Raw genomic sequence first — 19,283 nt, 5'->3', positions numbered from 1 at the left:
GTATCATAAAGCTAAAGTTTCACAATATTGGAATTGTGATGTTTTTAATCCTTTTAGTTTTGAGCCTTTATACATATGATATATGTCCATACTTGGAGATTGACACAAAAATCCTTCTATGCTTATGTATATTTAACATGCTTTTAAAATAAAAAATATTTGTTGCATTTGGACATACATGAGTTATGTCTTTTGGTTATTATATGGATAATTAATATTTGTTGTATACTAAGGCTATCATATGTTCTAGTGTGCTCATGTATATTTAGTTGTAAGTGAACAAAGTTGCAGTTTAAGAAAGATATTTATAGGAACTCCCTAATCATTGTAAAATTAACTTTGGCATAGTTACTTAGATTCTAACAACTATAGAATCTAGAAACAAAGTCAATTTTCTTCCACATACAAATCACTGTAAACCCAATCATTATATTCACTATGATGAAAATGTTGAATCTAAATTCTCTTACACAAAGATCCAAGATCATGACCACTTTCAACTAGTCTCAACTCCCACATCCATACTCTTACACTTTACTCTCATTCTACTTCTACTTCTCCATATCAATCTTGCACTCATATCATTTACTCTCATTCTACTTTTCCCTAGCATTGTCATTCTTGATTTATTAGATATCCAAGTTGTGAGAAGTTTTGTTTACTGACTTTGTCATATTACAAGCATAAACAAAAGATAAAGATGAGAGTGACACCTTACTGGCAATGGGTAACCTTAATATATACAAAAGAATTAATAAATTTATAAAATAATGAAAGAAATTTAAAAAATTATGTTTCTAATAGGTATTTTTTAAAATCATAAGAGCATGATAAATATATATAGACTTGATGGATTATTTAGTCAATCCCTAAACCAAGTGTAACTTTTATAGAACATATATTAGTAAACTCATATATATTAAGCTATGATTTTCAATATTTTCATTAAAATTTGAAGGTTTCAATTTTAATATTATCAAACATATTGGTGATGGAGGAGCATCTTATATGCATCAACAATCAACATTGACCCAAAAAAACCACTTAATTTTTTTTGGGGGGTTTATTTGGTGGTCTTCCATCTCTTATTCAACTTTGTATGAACTCAACTTCGATGACCTTTATTCAACATTCTTCTTCTATGTGTCTAATTTGCAACTATGAAATTAACATATTAGACCTCCATCAAATCATAAACATTAACTAATATTAAAAATGTAATTAGAATGACCTTTTAAGTTTTGGAATGTATGTTTTTAAAATGAGGAGTTATAGATAAAGCATTGTAATTGTTTACAAAATATATCAAAGAGTTGTCACCCAAGGAATGCAATGATTATAGCTTGAAATAAGAGCACGGGTTTCCAAAATATTCATAGGCATGGCACAAGACTATTTTTAGGGATTTTAATGATTGTAGGATACATATGAACTCAAACTATTCAAAATACTTTACAAGATTTTAAGGAAACTCTAATGATAGGTATAATGTCAAATTAAACAACCTTGGCCAATGCTAAAGAAACATCAAAGGCATTGACTATTGCAGAATAAAAAGTGTAGGGAATGGGATTGTTTCATACCTTAGAAAATTAAGGGCCCAAATGAAGAGGCAGTAGAAGTAAGTAGGATCTTACAAGATGAATAAGGAAGTGGTGAAGAGGTGAAAGGACAATCTTATGAGCTTATGAGGAAAGTAACATTTTTGTGTTTTGAGTTTTGAAGTATAGGAAAGATTATGCCTTCACTACTAATTTTCTAGAAAGTTTGAAAAACTTCCTTATCTATTCAATACTTAACTTATTGCAAGAAAAAAAATGATCATCTTGCAAAAAATGTTTACTTCTTGTTACCAAAAAAAAATCTTGGGCACCTTTAAAAAGAGGTTTCAAAGGTTTTAATTTTATTTTTAAAAATGTTAATGGATATAACTATGGTTCCCTAGAGGAAAAAAAATTTTAAGAAGAGATAACCAATATATTTTACTAAACAAATAGATTGATGGTTGATATCTCCTTTTTTAGAATTTATAAATTCCATATAAGCCATTATTTAATGGATTTCTAGCATTTTTGACCTTAAAAAGTACTAATAGGGTCATTCATACTACAAAGAGAATAAGAACCAAGACACTTCTAAACATGTCATTGATATGCATCAAATAATGAATATAAATATATGTGATATAATATTTCAATGCCAATAATATATTTTGCAATCAAGGTTGATCCTTGGCATTAACTAGGGAGAAACCATATTCTATTAAAATAATTTTAGAGTTAAAAAAAATCCCATGACACATAATGAAAATCTTTATGGTTATTATAGGACTTCAAAATGAAGTTCATAGGGAGATTTTCAAACATTAACTCAAACGCCTCATATTGTATCAAGAATGAATAATAATAACATCAATGTGTGACAAAAATAATTTTAGAACTTACCTAAGAAATTCCTACTAAAGAAAGAGGTTTACTAAGCTAAGCTAAATTATTTCTACTCTATATAGTTGAAATCCAAATAAATTGTTAGTAAACTTAAAATATTTATTTCTCTTAATTGACTTCTGCATAGAAATAAAATGAAAAAATCTTATAAGAGAAACACAAATATTAATATTTAATTTTATATTAGATTAAAAAATCAAATAATTTTCATTCTAATTTTTCTATTAAATTAATTCAATATGAAATATTGACATGTCCATTGCAATGAGTTTATTAATATCCTAGAAAATTAAAACAATATACAAGCATCATAAATACAAATAAATTGTATTTCATTTAAAAAGAGCTTCTCACTATTGTACATTAAGATAAAAAATTAATTTGATAATTTAACTATAGATATCTATGAGAGTTGCTAGAAAACATGCATGTACAAGATATAACATGTAGCTTTACAATCATTTCAAGTATGATTGCAAGTCTATTTTGTTCTCTCAAGTCAAAAACAATAAACATCTCATTTAGCTTTTCTAAACTTGAAATCTTGAAAAATGTCTTCAAAAAGTAAAGCTTTGAAAGTACCATCTTTATTCAAAACCAATTAGTCATACATTTTAGAAGCTTAAGCTGATCTTGTTTTTTTTTGAATGGTGAAATATACAATGAGAAAACATAGGCACTTGGAACCTTGAATTCATCAAAGTTAACCTTAAACTAAGTAGGCCACATTATAAAGAAGGAAAACACTAGAGAAGTGATATTTCAAGGTCTAAAACACTTTTTTTCCCTCGAAAGCAATTGTGCATATTGTAACAAGGAAAATCCTATATGTCAAGTACTCTTTTGATTTTTTTTTTGTATATGGAAGTAGGTTGTTTAGATATTTTTTCTTTTGGTTGTAGCTTTCTACTAAACTTTTCACTTTTTCTCTTAAAACTTCCATAGTGATTTTGGATTTTTTTTTCATAATACTTATTATCCCACCATGTTGGTCAATCAACGCTAGTGGCTTCTTTGATATAAAAATATACAATAGATGTATTTGTAGTTGTTTCTTCTACATAATTTATATAGAAGTTACATTTGTGAAGAAATATTTCATCAATGTTGTCGTAGCATCTTTATGACTTAAACACTTAAAAAATGGTGTTATGATATTAGATTTAATGTAAGTATTATTACTATCTATCAAAATATTTTAAGGTCAATTTTATTAGAAAATAAATAGTTTCCATGCCAAAATAAAGAACATTAATATAGTTTAATTTTAGTCAAGATATCGTAGACAATATGAAGGTAAAATTGGATCTTTTTTACAACTGGAGGAATGTTGTAGATGCATTGATAGAACCTACAAGTAGTGTATTGATAGAGAATATTTTAGGGGAAAGATACAAAAAATTCCTCAATGCTAAACAAAATAAAAGTGATTATAGTGGAAATAATAAACTTGAGAGTTCACGTTCAACACAAAACACTTAAGTTGTACACATGTTGGGATGATACTATGTTGAAGAGCTGGTTTAGTTTAAAATATCCCAACAATGATAGTTTAGAGTGGTCAAGCTAGCAAACAAATTAGATAAAATTATATATGGACTCCACCTATTAATGGCTAGTTCAAACTAAACTTTGATGTGATGACTGAGATGGAATCTAGGGTCATTTGGCATAGGATAGATGATACATTTAAGAAAGGGAGAGACCTGTTGGAATATTCAAATATGGAAAGAGTACTTATGAGAGGGGGGTTGTGAATCATAAGTATCAAACTTTGGCCAATAAAATTTTAACTGAAAGTAGATTGCATGCATATTAAATAAACATGTAACAAAACACATGCATCAATAACTCACAACACAAGAATTTTGGTAACCCAGAAACCCTCCAAGAATAAGAAGGTAAAACTGGGGTGGGGATGATACCCACAAAAATTACTACAGCAATATTGTTCAACCACTTCTGATGGTTTGCCCTGTTAAAGGCCTGCGCTGTTAAAGGCTTTACACTATGTTAATAGTGACCTGGTTAGAGGATTTACAAACACTTAACATGAAGTGTCACCTGGTTAAAGGATTTTAATCACCTAATCAAAAGGTTTTTACAAAATAGTTGTAAAGCTAACCTATCACCATAGGATTTTATTCTAATATAATTGCTAGAGAGTATTAGATGCAATAAACCTGATAAATTACAATCCTTGATTGTTGTATGCAGGCTCCTTTTCCACCTTCTCCTGATCTTGATCCTTTGTGATCTGATAACTCTTGCTTTTGAAAATAGATTTGCGCACTTGTATGTCCTTCAATATGTCTCATCTCTCTCTGTTACAGTGAAATTTTGTCTTCCTTATAAAGACTCCAAAGGCTTAGGGTTTGTTTTGGATCTACGATTCATATTGAATCTCAATTTCCCACTCAATACTTATCTTTTGCTGATTGGTTGCATGCCTTTTGCATTTTTCTTATTGGCCGCATGGAAATTGCATAGGAAAATAAAATGATTCGATCTTATCATTCAATCCTTCGAGATTTACCTTCTGTCAGCTGCAAAAACTGTTTGAATCATAATTTGTGCAATTCCAAACTTTTATGCTATTCTACTAAGTTACTCGGCTCCTAAAGTATTTTTGATACTCGGCACATACTGTTTCCTGGATAGCTCGACACTTGAACAAAAAACTGTATCACTTGGCACATGTTTTCACTCGGCACTTGTTATATCACTCGGCACATGTTGTCACTCGACACTTGTTATATCACTTGGCACATGTTGCACTCGACACTTATTATCACTCGACACCTATTGTCACTCGGCACTTGTTCTTGATCTTGGTTAAGTGTATTGACACTCAGTTGTCAAATTTATTCTTTAAGCTAAAAATCTCCCCTTTGACATGAGTGGAAAAAACACTTAATTAAGATCCATATGACTCAGTAATTTATCCTTTATTCAAACTTTGCTCCCAAAATTTGCTATCTCCCCCAAAATTTCACAAAATTTGCTATCTCTGCTATCTCCCCCTATTATTATACTTATCATCTGCTATCTCCCCCTTTTTGACACTTATGTCAATGGTCTTTATAGTGAAATGCCATACTTGGCCAAAAATGAGCTCTTTACTTCAAGAAGTACCTTCAGAGCTACATCCCAATTTGCTAATGCAACATCCAATGTCTTATACTGGATGGCAATCTCTACTGCTAGGTGTACAAGTCCATCAGATGAAGTAAGGTTGGGATCTTTCCTGAGGACTGTCTCTGCATTTATCTGCTCCTTGTGAAGTAACTCTAAATGAGGAGTAATTGATGATTGAATTTGTATCAATTTGGCTTTTATGGTTGCCTCCTCTGCTACTAAAATAGCTATCTCTCTTTTTGTGTGAAGTGATTGGACAAAATGCTTCTCACTCTGAGCTGGATCTGTGGGGAGTTGCATGCTAGAAGTTTTCAGATTGTTTTCCAATCTCAGTATTTTCTGGCTAGTGTCTTGTGTGAATGTGGAAAAATCACACAACTTGTTGTACAGGGAAAAAATGTTTCCTAGTACAATTTTAACTGTTATAACTTTCTTTGCCAGTTCTTCTTGTGACAATGCTATATCACTGGATTTTTACTATTTACTTTACCTTGGAACTTCTTTTCTGACCATTCAAGCAATCTGGCATTTATTTCCTGGTCTTCATTAGTCACCTGGTCAACTATATTAGATAGTTGTTCCATGATTGGTCTTGACTCATCTGGAGATTGTAAGCAAAAAGCTTCTGTGAATATGTCTTTAATTTCATTTAATGTAAGCTTATGCTTGTATTCCTTTCTTAGTGCTTCTTGTCTCCTTTTGTCTAATGCACTCTGAATTTCATTAATCTTTTCTTCAGTAAGAGTGCTAGATTCATAATATGGGATCTTTATTTCTTCATCAAGCTCAGGAACTCTATAGTGAAGTCTCCTGACTACCTTTGATGAGCTTGAGCCTGGTGTCCTGATTTGTAACTGTAGTCCATCTGTGCTCGGCTGCTAAAAAGTTTGTGTAGGAGTACCAAATTTTGGTAATGCAACCAATGTTTGTATTGCAGTCTCCTCCTTTTTCTGTGTCTCTTTTTCTTTAGCTTGAATATCCCTTTTATGAATGCTAGGTGGGGTTAAACTTGTTGATTGTTCAGATGTTTCTTTTATTTCCCCTGTTGCTGTACTCGGCACTTGGAGTGTATCAGTGATTATACTTGGTGGAGGTGGTGGTGGAAGGAATAGAATACCAGTGGTTTGTGTGGTCAAAGGTGGCACTTGTGCTTTTACCTTGACTTCTGGATTCTGTAATTCATCAACACTGACCAATACAGGATTCGAACTTAATTTTGCTACAAGTGATGATTGGTCAAGGATTTCCAAATCCTCTGTAGTTAATGGATTGATGTTTAGATTTGAAGTATTTGTAACATCCTTTATTTTTATGAAATCTATAGGTGTGATGGTGGCATGAGGAGGACTAGGAGGAGATGCCTGTATGTCTTGCATACTTTGATCTTGTGGCTCAACTGTATCTTTATCTTCCTCTTTCTCCTCATTGTGTGCCTCTTCTTCCTTTTCTTCTTTACTCTCCTTCTCCACTAGTTTCTTCTCTTTTGTTTCTGATGCTTTCTTTTCTTTTGTCTTGGCTATTGTTTCTACCTTATATTCTTCAATATATACATCTTCAATTTTCTTGTAAACTATTTTCCACAATCTTGTGGATTTGGTAACTACCTCTTCAATTTTATTCTGCAATATACTAAATTCTCTATACTTGGGAGTGAACTTGTTATTATGCCTTTTTATGGCATTTATTATTTGATCTTTAGTCAGATCAAGCAACAATCTTGCTAATGTAGACTCCCTTATTTATTTTTCCATTTGTAAACAAAAATGCCATTTATCCTCTACAATTTTATACAATTCTCTCGGCATAGATTCATCTAATTCTAGAGGTGTGTGCTTATACTCAGCCATCATAGCATACACAGATTCCTCTAGTTTATTTTTCTCTTCTTTAGTGAGCTTAGAAAAATTTAGGTTCTTTAGACCTTTTAAATCATTATTTCTAATTTTTGAACATAATTTATCAACAACAGTCTGAGGTTTGTGTCTTACCACTTGAAATTGACTATTGTCCTCTGACTCTGTTTTCTCTTCATCTGTTTCAGGTTGGGGAATAAACTTCCTTTTCTTTGTCTCTGCAGCAGTCTTCTTTGATTCTTTCTTCCTTCCTTTTTCCTCTTCTTGGGCTTTTTGTGCTGTAGCCCTTGTGGTAGGTCTCTTTGATGCAGGGGCAACCACTTTCCTTCCTTTGGATTTAGGAGCAGAGGGAGTTGTGGTCTTTCTCTTAACTGGTGCTTCCTTGGCTTCTTCTACCTCAGCACTTTCCTCTTTGTCTACTCCTGACCCTTGAGTCTGACTTTGAAGTTTATCTTCTTCTTCTTCAATGTCTTCTCCTTTTTCTTCTGTTGTTCCTTCTTCTTCTTCCACTCCAAACTTTCTTTTGATTTGTCTCACCATTTTCTCTTTCTTCTTTACTGCTGAAGCAGTCTTCAAATCTGTTATTACCTTTGATTTGACAACATCATAGGTTCCAAAAATTTGTGCATTTTTATCAGCTTCTTCTGCAAGTAGAGCGGTTATTTCTGCAGAGGCTTGATCAACATCAAGTTCATAACCTAGTGGCCTAATCCATCTTACTCTAGGTATAATTGCTTGTATGTAAGTATAATCTATATCTACAAGAAAACAAATGTCTTTTTCATATTTTTCAGTCAGTGAGACTGGAATTCTCATTCTTTGTTTCATGGACTTTTTGAAGTCCTCAAAATAACCTATCATTTGGGCATCAAAATTTTCACCCATTTGTTCAATGTATCCATTAATTTGTTCAACAATTATTTTATCTGGATTCCATTTTACTTTCCCTATAGAAGGAAATTCTTTCATCAGATAGAAGAACATACACATCAAAACTGATCCAAATTTGCATTGAGCTCCCTTGCTTTTCCTTATAGCTCCCAGATTTTCATTAATCTGTTGAAACATGAGCTCTACCAGATCATAAGTGTGATCTCTTTTGATTATCTTGTATGCAACATCAACTGCTATACAAGATACACTGTTCAACCTGCTTGATTGATAGAATTTGTGTGAAATAATTCTCACAGCAAATCTAGTAGGGGATCTGTGACTGTGTCGATAGTCATTCCTCTATTGTTCCATTTTGCACCTGTATTTTTCTCTATTATTTCCCTTTTGTCACTTGACAGGGTCTTTGGCCAATCTAGGGTTGGAATACCAGTAACCCTATGAACAGTTTTCTTGGTAAATTTTACTGGCCTTGACTCTAACCAAAAAGCTTCGTCATGTATTTGGCTCAAAATTATCCGTACCCATTCTGTTTTGAAAACAGTCGGAAATGCTAGGGTTTTGCTCAATCCTTTTCTTTCTACTATTGAAAACTCATTTTTTAGTACTTTTTTTTCACATAGTTTATCATATGCATTATGAATTTCTAAGTCTCTTATGGCACCAATTTTGCAATTGTAACATCTGCGAACATCTTGTACCATAACAACTTTGTCCAGAATAACTGATAATGCTCTTGCAGGATCATTCTTATATGCTACTTCTAGAATGGGCTTAAATTCAGGTTGTTTTACTTCGTTACTGACCAACTGAACTTCATGATTTTCTAAACCCTTGGTGGTTCCTGACCCAGATGCCATTGTTTTCCAAACTAGGGTTTTTAATTCAAACAAGTTTATAAGTCCTACGTAGCTCGGGACTTAAGTAAAATATGGTAAATTGACGAAATTTGTCTTGAATCGCTGTTGAAATCTTTTACAAATGGCTTTTGAGCTATTCTTGATCTTCTCCGCTCCTTTTTTGGCTTTGCTTCTTGTTCGAATAGTGAGAAAATGATCAAAAATCAGATTTATGTACCCTTTGAAACAGAGTAATAAATGCTTAGTATGCTGCCAACTGTCTACTCAGCTCTTGAAAGGTTTTGTCATAACTCAGCTCCCATTATGTTTTACTTTACTTGGCTCCTATTGATTTTTCATAACTCGGTATTAACTATTAACTCGGTCGTTGTTAGCAACTCGGCTCTTGAAGACAATTTTGACATATTTTCACAAAATTCTCTATTTTGATTTAGCATCTTTATTTATACTGATTTCTTTTTTTTTTTAATTTTTTTTTTTACAACTCTTATATGTCTTGGGACTGATTTATGATGTTACTCGATTTATCAATCCCTCACACTTATTCTTTACTTAATTTGATGAAGTGTGATCACTTGACCTATTAGGTGAAGTGATCTCTGTATTTGATGTGCTAGACTCATCTTTCTTCCTCCATGTCTTCTTCATTTCTCTTCTGATATGTCCAACATCTATCTTTGCCTTTCCATTGCTGAACTCAGAACTTGATGTCTTTGACCTTCTTGGGCAATTCCTGCTGACATGACCAGTTTTTAAGCAACTAAAACATGTGGTTTGACTCAACCATCTTTTTTAGTTCCCTCTAAAATGTTTTTTTATGCAATTCTGTGGGATATGTCCATATTCTTGACAATAGTGACAACTGTTTCTAGTGTTGTAATCCCAAAATTCATGGTTTGATGTCTTTGCTAGTTGATTTACTATCCACATAGGTTTTGATCTGCATTCAAATGCTCTATGTCCATATTTTTTGCAATTATAACAATGTCCATCAAATCTTTGAGTGCTTGTAATATTGGATTTGCAATTTTGAGTCATATGTCCTTGCATGTTGCACTTGTGACAAAAACTTTTGGGTATTTTTGATTGATTGAATCTTCTACTCCTGCACACATTAGCTGCGTGTCCCTTCTTATTACAGAAATGACAAGTGGGTTTTGAATTCTTACCTTTATCACTTCTTTGTTCAGCACTCTTTGATGATTCTCCAACTTCAGTGCTATTGTATCCTAGTCCTGATGTATCATGGGTAGATTTTGGTGATTTCAACAATTGTTCAAAATATTTGATTGCTTCACTTGATTTGTTGAGATTCTCTGCTACCTCTTTTTCCTTGTTCAATTCATTCTGCATTTGTTCATTTTGCATCTTCAAGGTAGAGATCTCAATATCCTTTACATTAAGTTCATGATGAAGGTTCATCATTTGCGCAAGTTTATCCATCTGCATGTTTGAGATCCTTGTCAGTTCAATATATTTTTCTTCAAGTCTATTTGCAAGATTCCTTTTGTCATTTTCCATCATGACCTTATCATCAACTGCTCTTTTCTTTTGTTCAGTAATTTCACATATCATTATAGCCTGTGATTCATGTTCCATCTTGAGAGTTCTTATTTATTCTGCTTGAATTTTATTTTTCTCCATCAGTTCTCCTATTGCTGCATCAACCTCTTTAGTGTCTCCACTAGAAAATATGTTGGTGGTGTCAATCTCCTTGTAGTGTATATCATTTTCAGCTATGGCTAGATCCTTCCTCTTTTTTAATGAGTTTCTCAATTTGTTTCTAAATTCCTCCAAGCTATGTAGATCAAGTTGCACATCTATCACCTGATTTTCAATGATCTTTCCAAGTTTGAAAGCTTCCATCTTTAGATCTTTTCCCTCCAAGCTGTTAGGCTATTTCTTGTGAGAACCTGGCGAGCTCTGATACCAATTGTTGGAATATTCAAATATGGAAAGAGTACTTATGAGAGGGGGGGGGGGGGTGAATCATAAGTATCAAACTTTAGCCAATACAATTTTAACTGAAAGTAGATTGCATGAATATCAAATAAACATGTAACAAAACACATGCATCAATAACTCACAACACAAGAATTTTGGTAACCCAGAAACCCTCCAAGAATAAGAAGGTAAAACTAGGGTGGAGATGATACCCACAAAAATTACTGCAGTAATATTGTTCAACCACTTCTGATGGTTTGCCCTGTTAAAGGCCCGCCCTGTTAAAGGCTTTACACTGTGTTAATAGTGACCTGGTTTGAGGATTTGCAAACAGTTAACAAGAAGTGTCACCTGGTTAAAGGATTTTAATCGCCTAATCAAAAGGTTCTTACAAAATAGCTGTAAAGCTAACCTATTAGCATAGGATTTTTATTCTAATACAATTGCTAGAGAGTATTAGATGCAATAAACCTGATAAATTAAAATCCTTGATTGCTGTATGTAGGCTCCTTTTCTGCCTTCTCCTAATCTTGATCCTTTGTGATCTGATAACTCTTGCTTCTAAAAATAGATTTGTGCCCTTGTATGTCCTTCAATATGTCTCATCTTTCTCTATTACAATGAAATTTTATCTTCCTTATAAAGACTCCAAAGGCTTAGGGTTTGTTTTGGATCTACGATTCATATTGAATCTCAATTTCCCGCTCAATACTTATCTTTTGCTGATTGGTTGCATGCCTTTTGCATTTTTCTTATTGGCCGCATGCAAATTGCATAGTAAAATAAAAGGATGTGATCTTATCATTCAATCCTTCGAGATTTACCTTCTATTGGCTGCAAAAATCGTTTGTATCATAATTTGTGTAATTCCAAACTTTTATGCTGTTCTACTGAGTTACTCAACTCCTGAAGTATTTCTAATACTCGGCACATACTATTTCTTGGATAGCTCAGCACTTGAACAAAAAATTGTATCACTCGACACATGTTGTCACTCGGCACTTGTTATATCACTCGGCACATGTTTTCACTCGACACTTGTTATATCACTTGGCACATGTTGCACTCAACACTTATTATCACTCGGCACCTGTTATCACTTGGCACTTGTTCTTGATCTTGGTTAAGTGTGTTGACACTCAGTTGTCAAATTTATTCTTTAAGCTAACAAGACCTTAGTGAGATTGTCCAAACTATTAAAGTATTATATAAACAAAGTGGTAGAATTCAAGGCCCTTCTTATATGAGATCTTTATGCCAAGAAAGGAAATTTAACATGATAGAAATTGAAGGGAGCTCCATCATTATTGTGAATTTTTTATGAAAGCATACATGATACTAAATAGGAGAGTGTACTCCTTACTTAATGTTATGGTGAATCTGATCCACATATTTGAAAAGGGTAAGATCAATAACATTGATAGGGAAGGAAATACAATATAAGATGAACTAGGTAGACAATGAGTAGGAGGAACTACTTTGAAGGAGGTAACTACATAATAAGAATAATTAGTATACTATGAGAAGAAATAAGTTAGCAATGGAAATTTCAATAATTTACATATTTCTAATTAGATAAACAATGAAAAAGTGGAAGAAGGCTTTAATATAATTTTAATATAAGAGTCTTGTCTTAGCATCAAAGTTATTTAACCAAAGCTATAGTAAGTATATGACTATGTCATCTTATTGATAAGGCTAAAATTGGACATTGACAAAACAAGATTATAGCTAAGGAAACACCATGGGTGATGGGGGCATTTCTTATACTTCCTATTGAGTTGTTGTTTTGCATGATTCTTAATGGCAGGAATCCTTTCAAACTCTCTTGAAAACCTAATCTGAGGATCAACTCCAAGGTTTCGGATGATCTTGCGATCTACTAGAATTTGCTCAGTTGAAGATAAATGTGAATATTCACAAGGAGACATTTTTGGTTTTGAAATGATTCAAATAAGATGAATAATTTTCTTATAGAAGAAAGAAATATATTTTTTGTATTTTCTCCTTTTTAGATGAATGTAATCTAACAATGCAACTATATGAATTCCTAAATTAGCTAAGGGGTTAGTAAAGCAAATAACAAAGATAGGAAAATAAGAAATTTAAGAAAATAACATAAAAGTAAATCCTAATCGACATAAGCTACAGAAACAATGCATTTGCGAGTTAAGCTTTTGAAAAGATCGGTGGGTAACCAATGAAAATAGGAGCAGTGCTTCCTTAATTCCACTGATGCAATCATCAATGGAAATTCAATAACTATAACATGTTTCACTTTTCATCAAATCACAAGGCCATGAAAAGTGCACTCATGTGAGACAAAAAGCTATGCAGTAACAATATGATGATCTCTTTTCAACTAAGTATGCAGGTAGAATTTATAGACCCATAGCAAAAACCAGAATTAAAAGATCACACAACAAAAAATAATGCAATAAACTTTTGGCTCAATTACATTCCATGAACATACATCCACAAAATATAATGCACTTAGGAAAGAATCACTACACTACAAATGTGAGCACCAAAAACATATATTATTGCAAAATAATGATGGCCTTGATTACATATTACAATCCTAAATTTATAAGAAATCATCTCCTCAATTTGTGCTGAGAGAGAGATATCTTTTTGCAATCATATGATTCTAAACTAATAAAACAAATCTATTTATGTACAAACTATCTATCTAACTAGTGCTAAGTAGGACTCCATCCATTTTTATATCATTAATTGGATGCATGAGCCTTTACATGTCATAAAACAAAGAAAGCATGAGAAAATAAGAAAGTGAAAGCCTTTAGTTGATGTAGGAGTGACTAGAAGTGGCAAAAATAGAAGCTTCGTCTTCCCTAGGCATTTGTAGGAGTTAAATTGTCATCAGAATGCATTTTCGATGCATGTAAAGCTCTAAATTTAGAATAGACAGTTAACTGGTAGCGCACCTCTAAGTTATTTAAAATCTTCTAGAACACTACTAAAAAAGAACACTTGCACACCAACACACTTGGTGTAGTAGTGCACCTTGGAAGTATGCTCCAAAAATGCAAAATTTCATGAAGTGTCAAAATTGAAATTCTGGCATCTGGGTTTTGTTCCCCTTTATACCAGAGCCATGTCTAGATATTTTCCCTTGAAATTCTTGATTATCCTAGTGACTTGAGCTGAATCTAGAAAATATAAGGCATTATATTTATCTTTCACTTTCTACCTATAGTTGCCCACTTCTATACGAGTTTCTACAAAATCTCTAAGTTTCCCATCCAGGTCTAACAATGCTTCTTCTATTCTAAATGCTTGCCTAATGTCATGATCATTAGTAGCCTCTTGAAAATTTCTCTAAAATTCCTCAACTACTACCTCTACTGGTATTAACTTTTTCCATGTATCATCCTCAAAAATGTCTAGACATGCATCACTTTAATGTTTCTTAGCTTCCAAAATTTGCTCTTGGGCTTGGTCCTTGAGCCTATGAATCTATGCATGTAACATCTTGAATAATTTATTACCATCCAAAATATTTTCTATCCAATTATCAATTTTTTCTAATTCCTCAACAGTATATACATCCATCAGCATCTAATACCTTTTTCCTTTGATAGTCTATAATTCTTGTAAGTCTTTTCCCTAGGTATGCACTTAATCCATTAGACCAAAATCTTGATTTAGAATAGCTACTAGTTTATCTACATTACCTTTCATAATGTGTAACAACTTTATATTTCCTTGTATAATTAGTAAACCTTTCTCCTCAAAACTTTCTCTCCAATATTGACAAGCTCTCAAAAATGGATCCAGTTGGGCTATACCCCTACCTCTTTTCTCAATTCTTGTATTCAAAGTCTCCTCTAGATGCTCAGGGTCCAAGGGACCAAAAAATTCACTTACATATCACTTTAAGATTTCATTCTATTGCCAAAGTGTTATTAATTCTACCCTTTCCTACTCTAAGCTCCTGAATCCCTCTTTCATTCCTATTGTAACCATTAGATTAGCGATATCCAAGGTAGGCTTCCCAAGCATGACTTCCCTCATTTGATAATCTAATAGAGTCAATTCTTCAATATTTGAATGTAGAGGAGGGATAGCCACATGTGCAAACAAGTCCTAGTTCTGATCAATCATAATGAAGGCTAATGCCTATGCATCTTTTTGAGGTGATTCAAGCTTCAAGTCAAAACTTCAATTAATTCTATTCTATCCTCCTCTTTAGTGGTGAATTGCTACTTTTTATTTCTTATTACCTCTTTTCTCAGCCACCTTGGGATACACTATACCAGGGATTTACCTTTTGTGGATGAAGGAGTTTGTTTAGCTATACTCTTCCCCTTATCACTCCTTTCTGGAGTCTTCTCCTTCTGTGAGAGATCCGCAATGAGAATCTCTAAATCAGTAGAGTATACAGTCCTCACCTTAGTGTCTTGTGAAGTTTTCTAGGGTTGTTTACTTATCTACTCTTCTTTTGACACTTCCTTGTAAAATACTTATTATGGCTCTTCTTCCTATTCTGCTCAAACTTTTTCTTCTTCATTGTTAGGAGGAAGGGGAGTAATTGAACCTTTATCAACACAAAATGTGACTTGCACTTGGCATAATGGAACTATCTCATGCCCTTGTGATTTGAGTGGCATTTGATTCCAATCCTCCTATTGATTTTGATTGATTAGAGTATCCCTGATTTTGCCTCTAACCAATTCAATACCCACAGGCATAAAGTCAAAATATGACATCTGAAAGACATTAGTGCCCTCCACATCCTACTCATCTACCTACTATTGCATCTCATCTTTTGATATTGTAGTCTGAATGGGTTGCTTAGGAATAGGTAGGAGTGTGATTGTGGAGCTTCTTCCTTTTTCATCCTTTGTGGCTCTGGAAAGCTAAGTACTCCAGTTCAAAGGTAAATTATCCTCTTCATTCTCATCATCCTCTTCTTTTGCCTCTTCTAGAATAGGTTTGGGGATTGATGGGAAAGGAATTACTTTCTTGATCACCTTTTGTCTTTTCTTTATCGATGTCTTAATTTTTCTTCTATTTTTGGGTGGATAAGGGGAGGCTTGTACCTTCTACTGAGGTATTTCTTAGACTTCCATTTCATCTCCTCCTTGTCCTTGTTCTACTAGTGGCACTTGAGGATTGTCTTGGGTCTCTATAGCTTCAACATTTTCTGACCCTTGTACATTTTCTTCTCTAGTTTGTGTAGGTGCCTGAATTTCTCCCTCTTTTGGTTTAGCTTGTTGAGGATAATTCCTCTTCCTTTTTCCCTTACCTTTACCCTTTTGAGCTCAATAATACCTAACTTGTCTATCAAGTTGGTGCATTGTTTCTAGTCTTACTGGTGACTAGGTTGTAAATGTAGGCACTATGACCTTTGGTCCTCTACATTTAGCTGGATAGGCTTGAGCATGGAAGATCATCATCTTAGGAATTGGATCAAGTTTCAAAGGTCTCTTGATCTAATCATTTGTCAACTTGATAACCTACCTTGCCCTATGATTAATTTCTAAGTTCTCCTCTTTGTCAACCCTGGCATTCATGATAGTCCAGACACCAATCTTATCCCTATTGAAAAATGGATTGAGAAGATCCTCTATATCTTGCTACACAATCTTCAATGGAATCTTTACCTTCAAAGAATTCTCTACCAAATACAAAGTCATCCTACAATAATCCCTTATGTAGCCATCATAATCATTTGTTGCATTCATCCAGTGATCTTCAAGGGCATCTTCATGCTGAAATATTTTACCAACTAAGTGTTGTACTCTCCAAATGTTATAAAAATAGGGCCGAGGAGAATCATACTCATCTAAGGGATACTGATCCCATTCACACTCAAAAGATGCAATATCTTGCCTTTGATCTAGCTAGAAAGGTCCTATAGTCATAGGCTATGACCAACATATTTTGTGTTACTTTTTAACTCTATCATATGTAGACAAGAGTTGTTGGGAGATCTCCAGGAGAATAAGTTTGTCACTGGGATACCTAGAGAGCTTCTTAGGGTTGATAGTCATACCCACCACCCTCAAATATGTAAATGTTCAGAACTAGATATAATAAGCTCTAACTAGTCATATCTGTGTAGTTGCCTCTTTTGATATTCTCTTTGTATAATCCCCTTCTATGAACCAAATTACTGGGAATATGAGAGCATCATTTATAATCCTATATTCTTTGCTTTACTTTGAAAGCCTCTTCTTTACCAATTGATGATATACAATATAAGGCCATGCTTTTGCATCTTGAATGCTACACCTTTTATAGAGCCCTAGATAATTCATCACCCTCATGGATAATAAATACACCAAGTATGGGTGCATAGTAGCACACCAAATACACCAGCTGCTCACCCAAATTCTCACTAAGAGTAGAAGCCCAATCAAGTGGAATCTCTATTTTCTTTATTGCGTTAATAAAATGCACCATAAAAATATTTGAGTGTTTGGCTACTAGAAAACCCATAACTCTACTCAAGAATATGATTAAATAGCCAATATCTTCCTTCATGTATCCTCTTGTCATATCTACTTCACCTGCCTTCTTTCCTAGAGGAGTCTTCTCTATAAGGTATGAAAATTGCATGATATCAAAACCTTCATCAATATGTTCCCTATACCTTCTCTCTGCTTGCTCATAGGTTAATCTAATGAATTGATCCACCCTCAGGAGATGGAACATTTTTTCAATGTTCTTGGGTCTGAGGTCGAGAATGATCTCTCCCATAATGCTATTGACTACCCTTTCTTCAGGAACATATTGCTCTGTGAGTGGCATAATTAATTATGAGGACTTTACTGACAACAGGTGTGATGCTACACTAATAAGCCCTAATTAGATCAATGTGAATATCATCTGAGACCTCTTAGTTGGTTTGTTGCATAGTTTCAAGAACTCACCCAAATCTGTGTGACCTAAATCTATGTCTTGAATCTCTGAGTACTCATCCTAAAACCATGATTTTGTAGGAACACCTTGGAATTTTAATAATACTAGTTTTGGAGTCATTTTCTCATCAAGGGAGGATGATGAAGATGCCATCGAATCTATAAAAAATCATCTTTATTAGCTTGGAATTGAAGCAAAATAAATTAAATACACCCTAGTACTGACATGAACAACACCAAAAAAACCCAGTTTCCTAGAAACAAAAAAAAAAACTTAATTTTAAACCTCAAATCTAAAGAAAAACATAGAAAAGGGGCACCTAGCACACTCGGTAGGTGTGCTTGGTGCACCTTCTACTATAAAAAATGGTTTGTGCACTAGTGTACCTCATGGGGTGCCTTGTTGTACACCTAATTTAGGACTTAGTGGAATTTTGCTCTTTTCAAGGGGGGTGCATAGTAGCACACCTGATTAGGTGTGCTATTGTGCACCCTAATTAGGGTTCTTTTTTCTTTGTTCTTATTTTATGTTTTTAGTGAGGTAAAAATGTGTGCATCAGTGCACCCAAGTAGGTGCACTGATGCACACCTTTTGGAGTGTTATTAATGTGTTTTTGTTTGTTTGTGTTTGTAGATAGTGGGTGTAATGTGCACCTCTTATGTTGTAGTTATGGAGATCTCAGAGAAGACAAATGGAGGAAGATAGTAAGGAGGAGGGTGTGGGGGGGTTTTATAGGCCTTGAGCAACTTTGGTATTACACAGGTGCATAGCTATGCCATTGCACATCTATGCATCACCAAAGGTGAAATGCCTCATTTGATGCACTTTAGCACACTAGGGCACCTAGGTAGGTGTATTGGTGCACCATTTTTTCTTTCCAAAATGACTCTATCTTCCTTAAATGATCTTCATAATTTGATTCCTAAATCGGGGGCCTGGATTGGGTCAAAAAACACTAGACAAACCCTAAGAAAGACTTGAACCCCAGACTAGGGTTCCAGAAAGCTAAAAAAATAAAGAACGGGGTTCCCATTTCTAGTTGAAATGGAGCATGTGTTGTGAAACCACAACACTTTCCTTGCCAAATCTATCAAGTCTAGACAAATTTTGTTCTACAAAGGTGAAGAAGATCAAGTGGTCATTGCAAACCCATCGAGAGATGTTGAAGAAAATGGTCCTGCCTCCCTTTCTCACTAGTTAATTTGGACCTATTTTTTCATGCTTGGTGGATGAAATTTTGATGCTTCCATGTCAAAAAA

This window comes from Cupressus sempervirens, chromosome 3, assembly GCF_028749045.1.
Source record: "Cupressus sempervirens isolate cs-2001-9-10 chromosome 3, ASM2874904v1, whole genome shotgun sequence".
NCBI classification, from domain to species: domain Eukaryota; kingdom Viridiplantae; phylum Streptophyta; class Pinopsida; order Cupressales; family Cupressaceae; genus Cupressus; species Cupressus sempervirens.
This window is presented reverse-complemented; position numbering follows the sequence as displayed.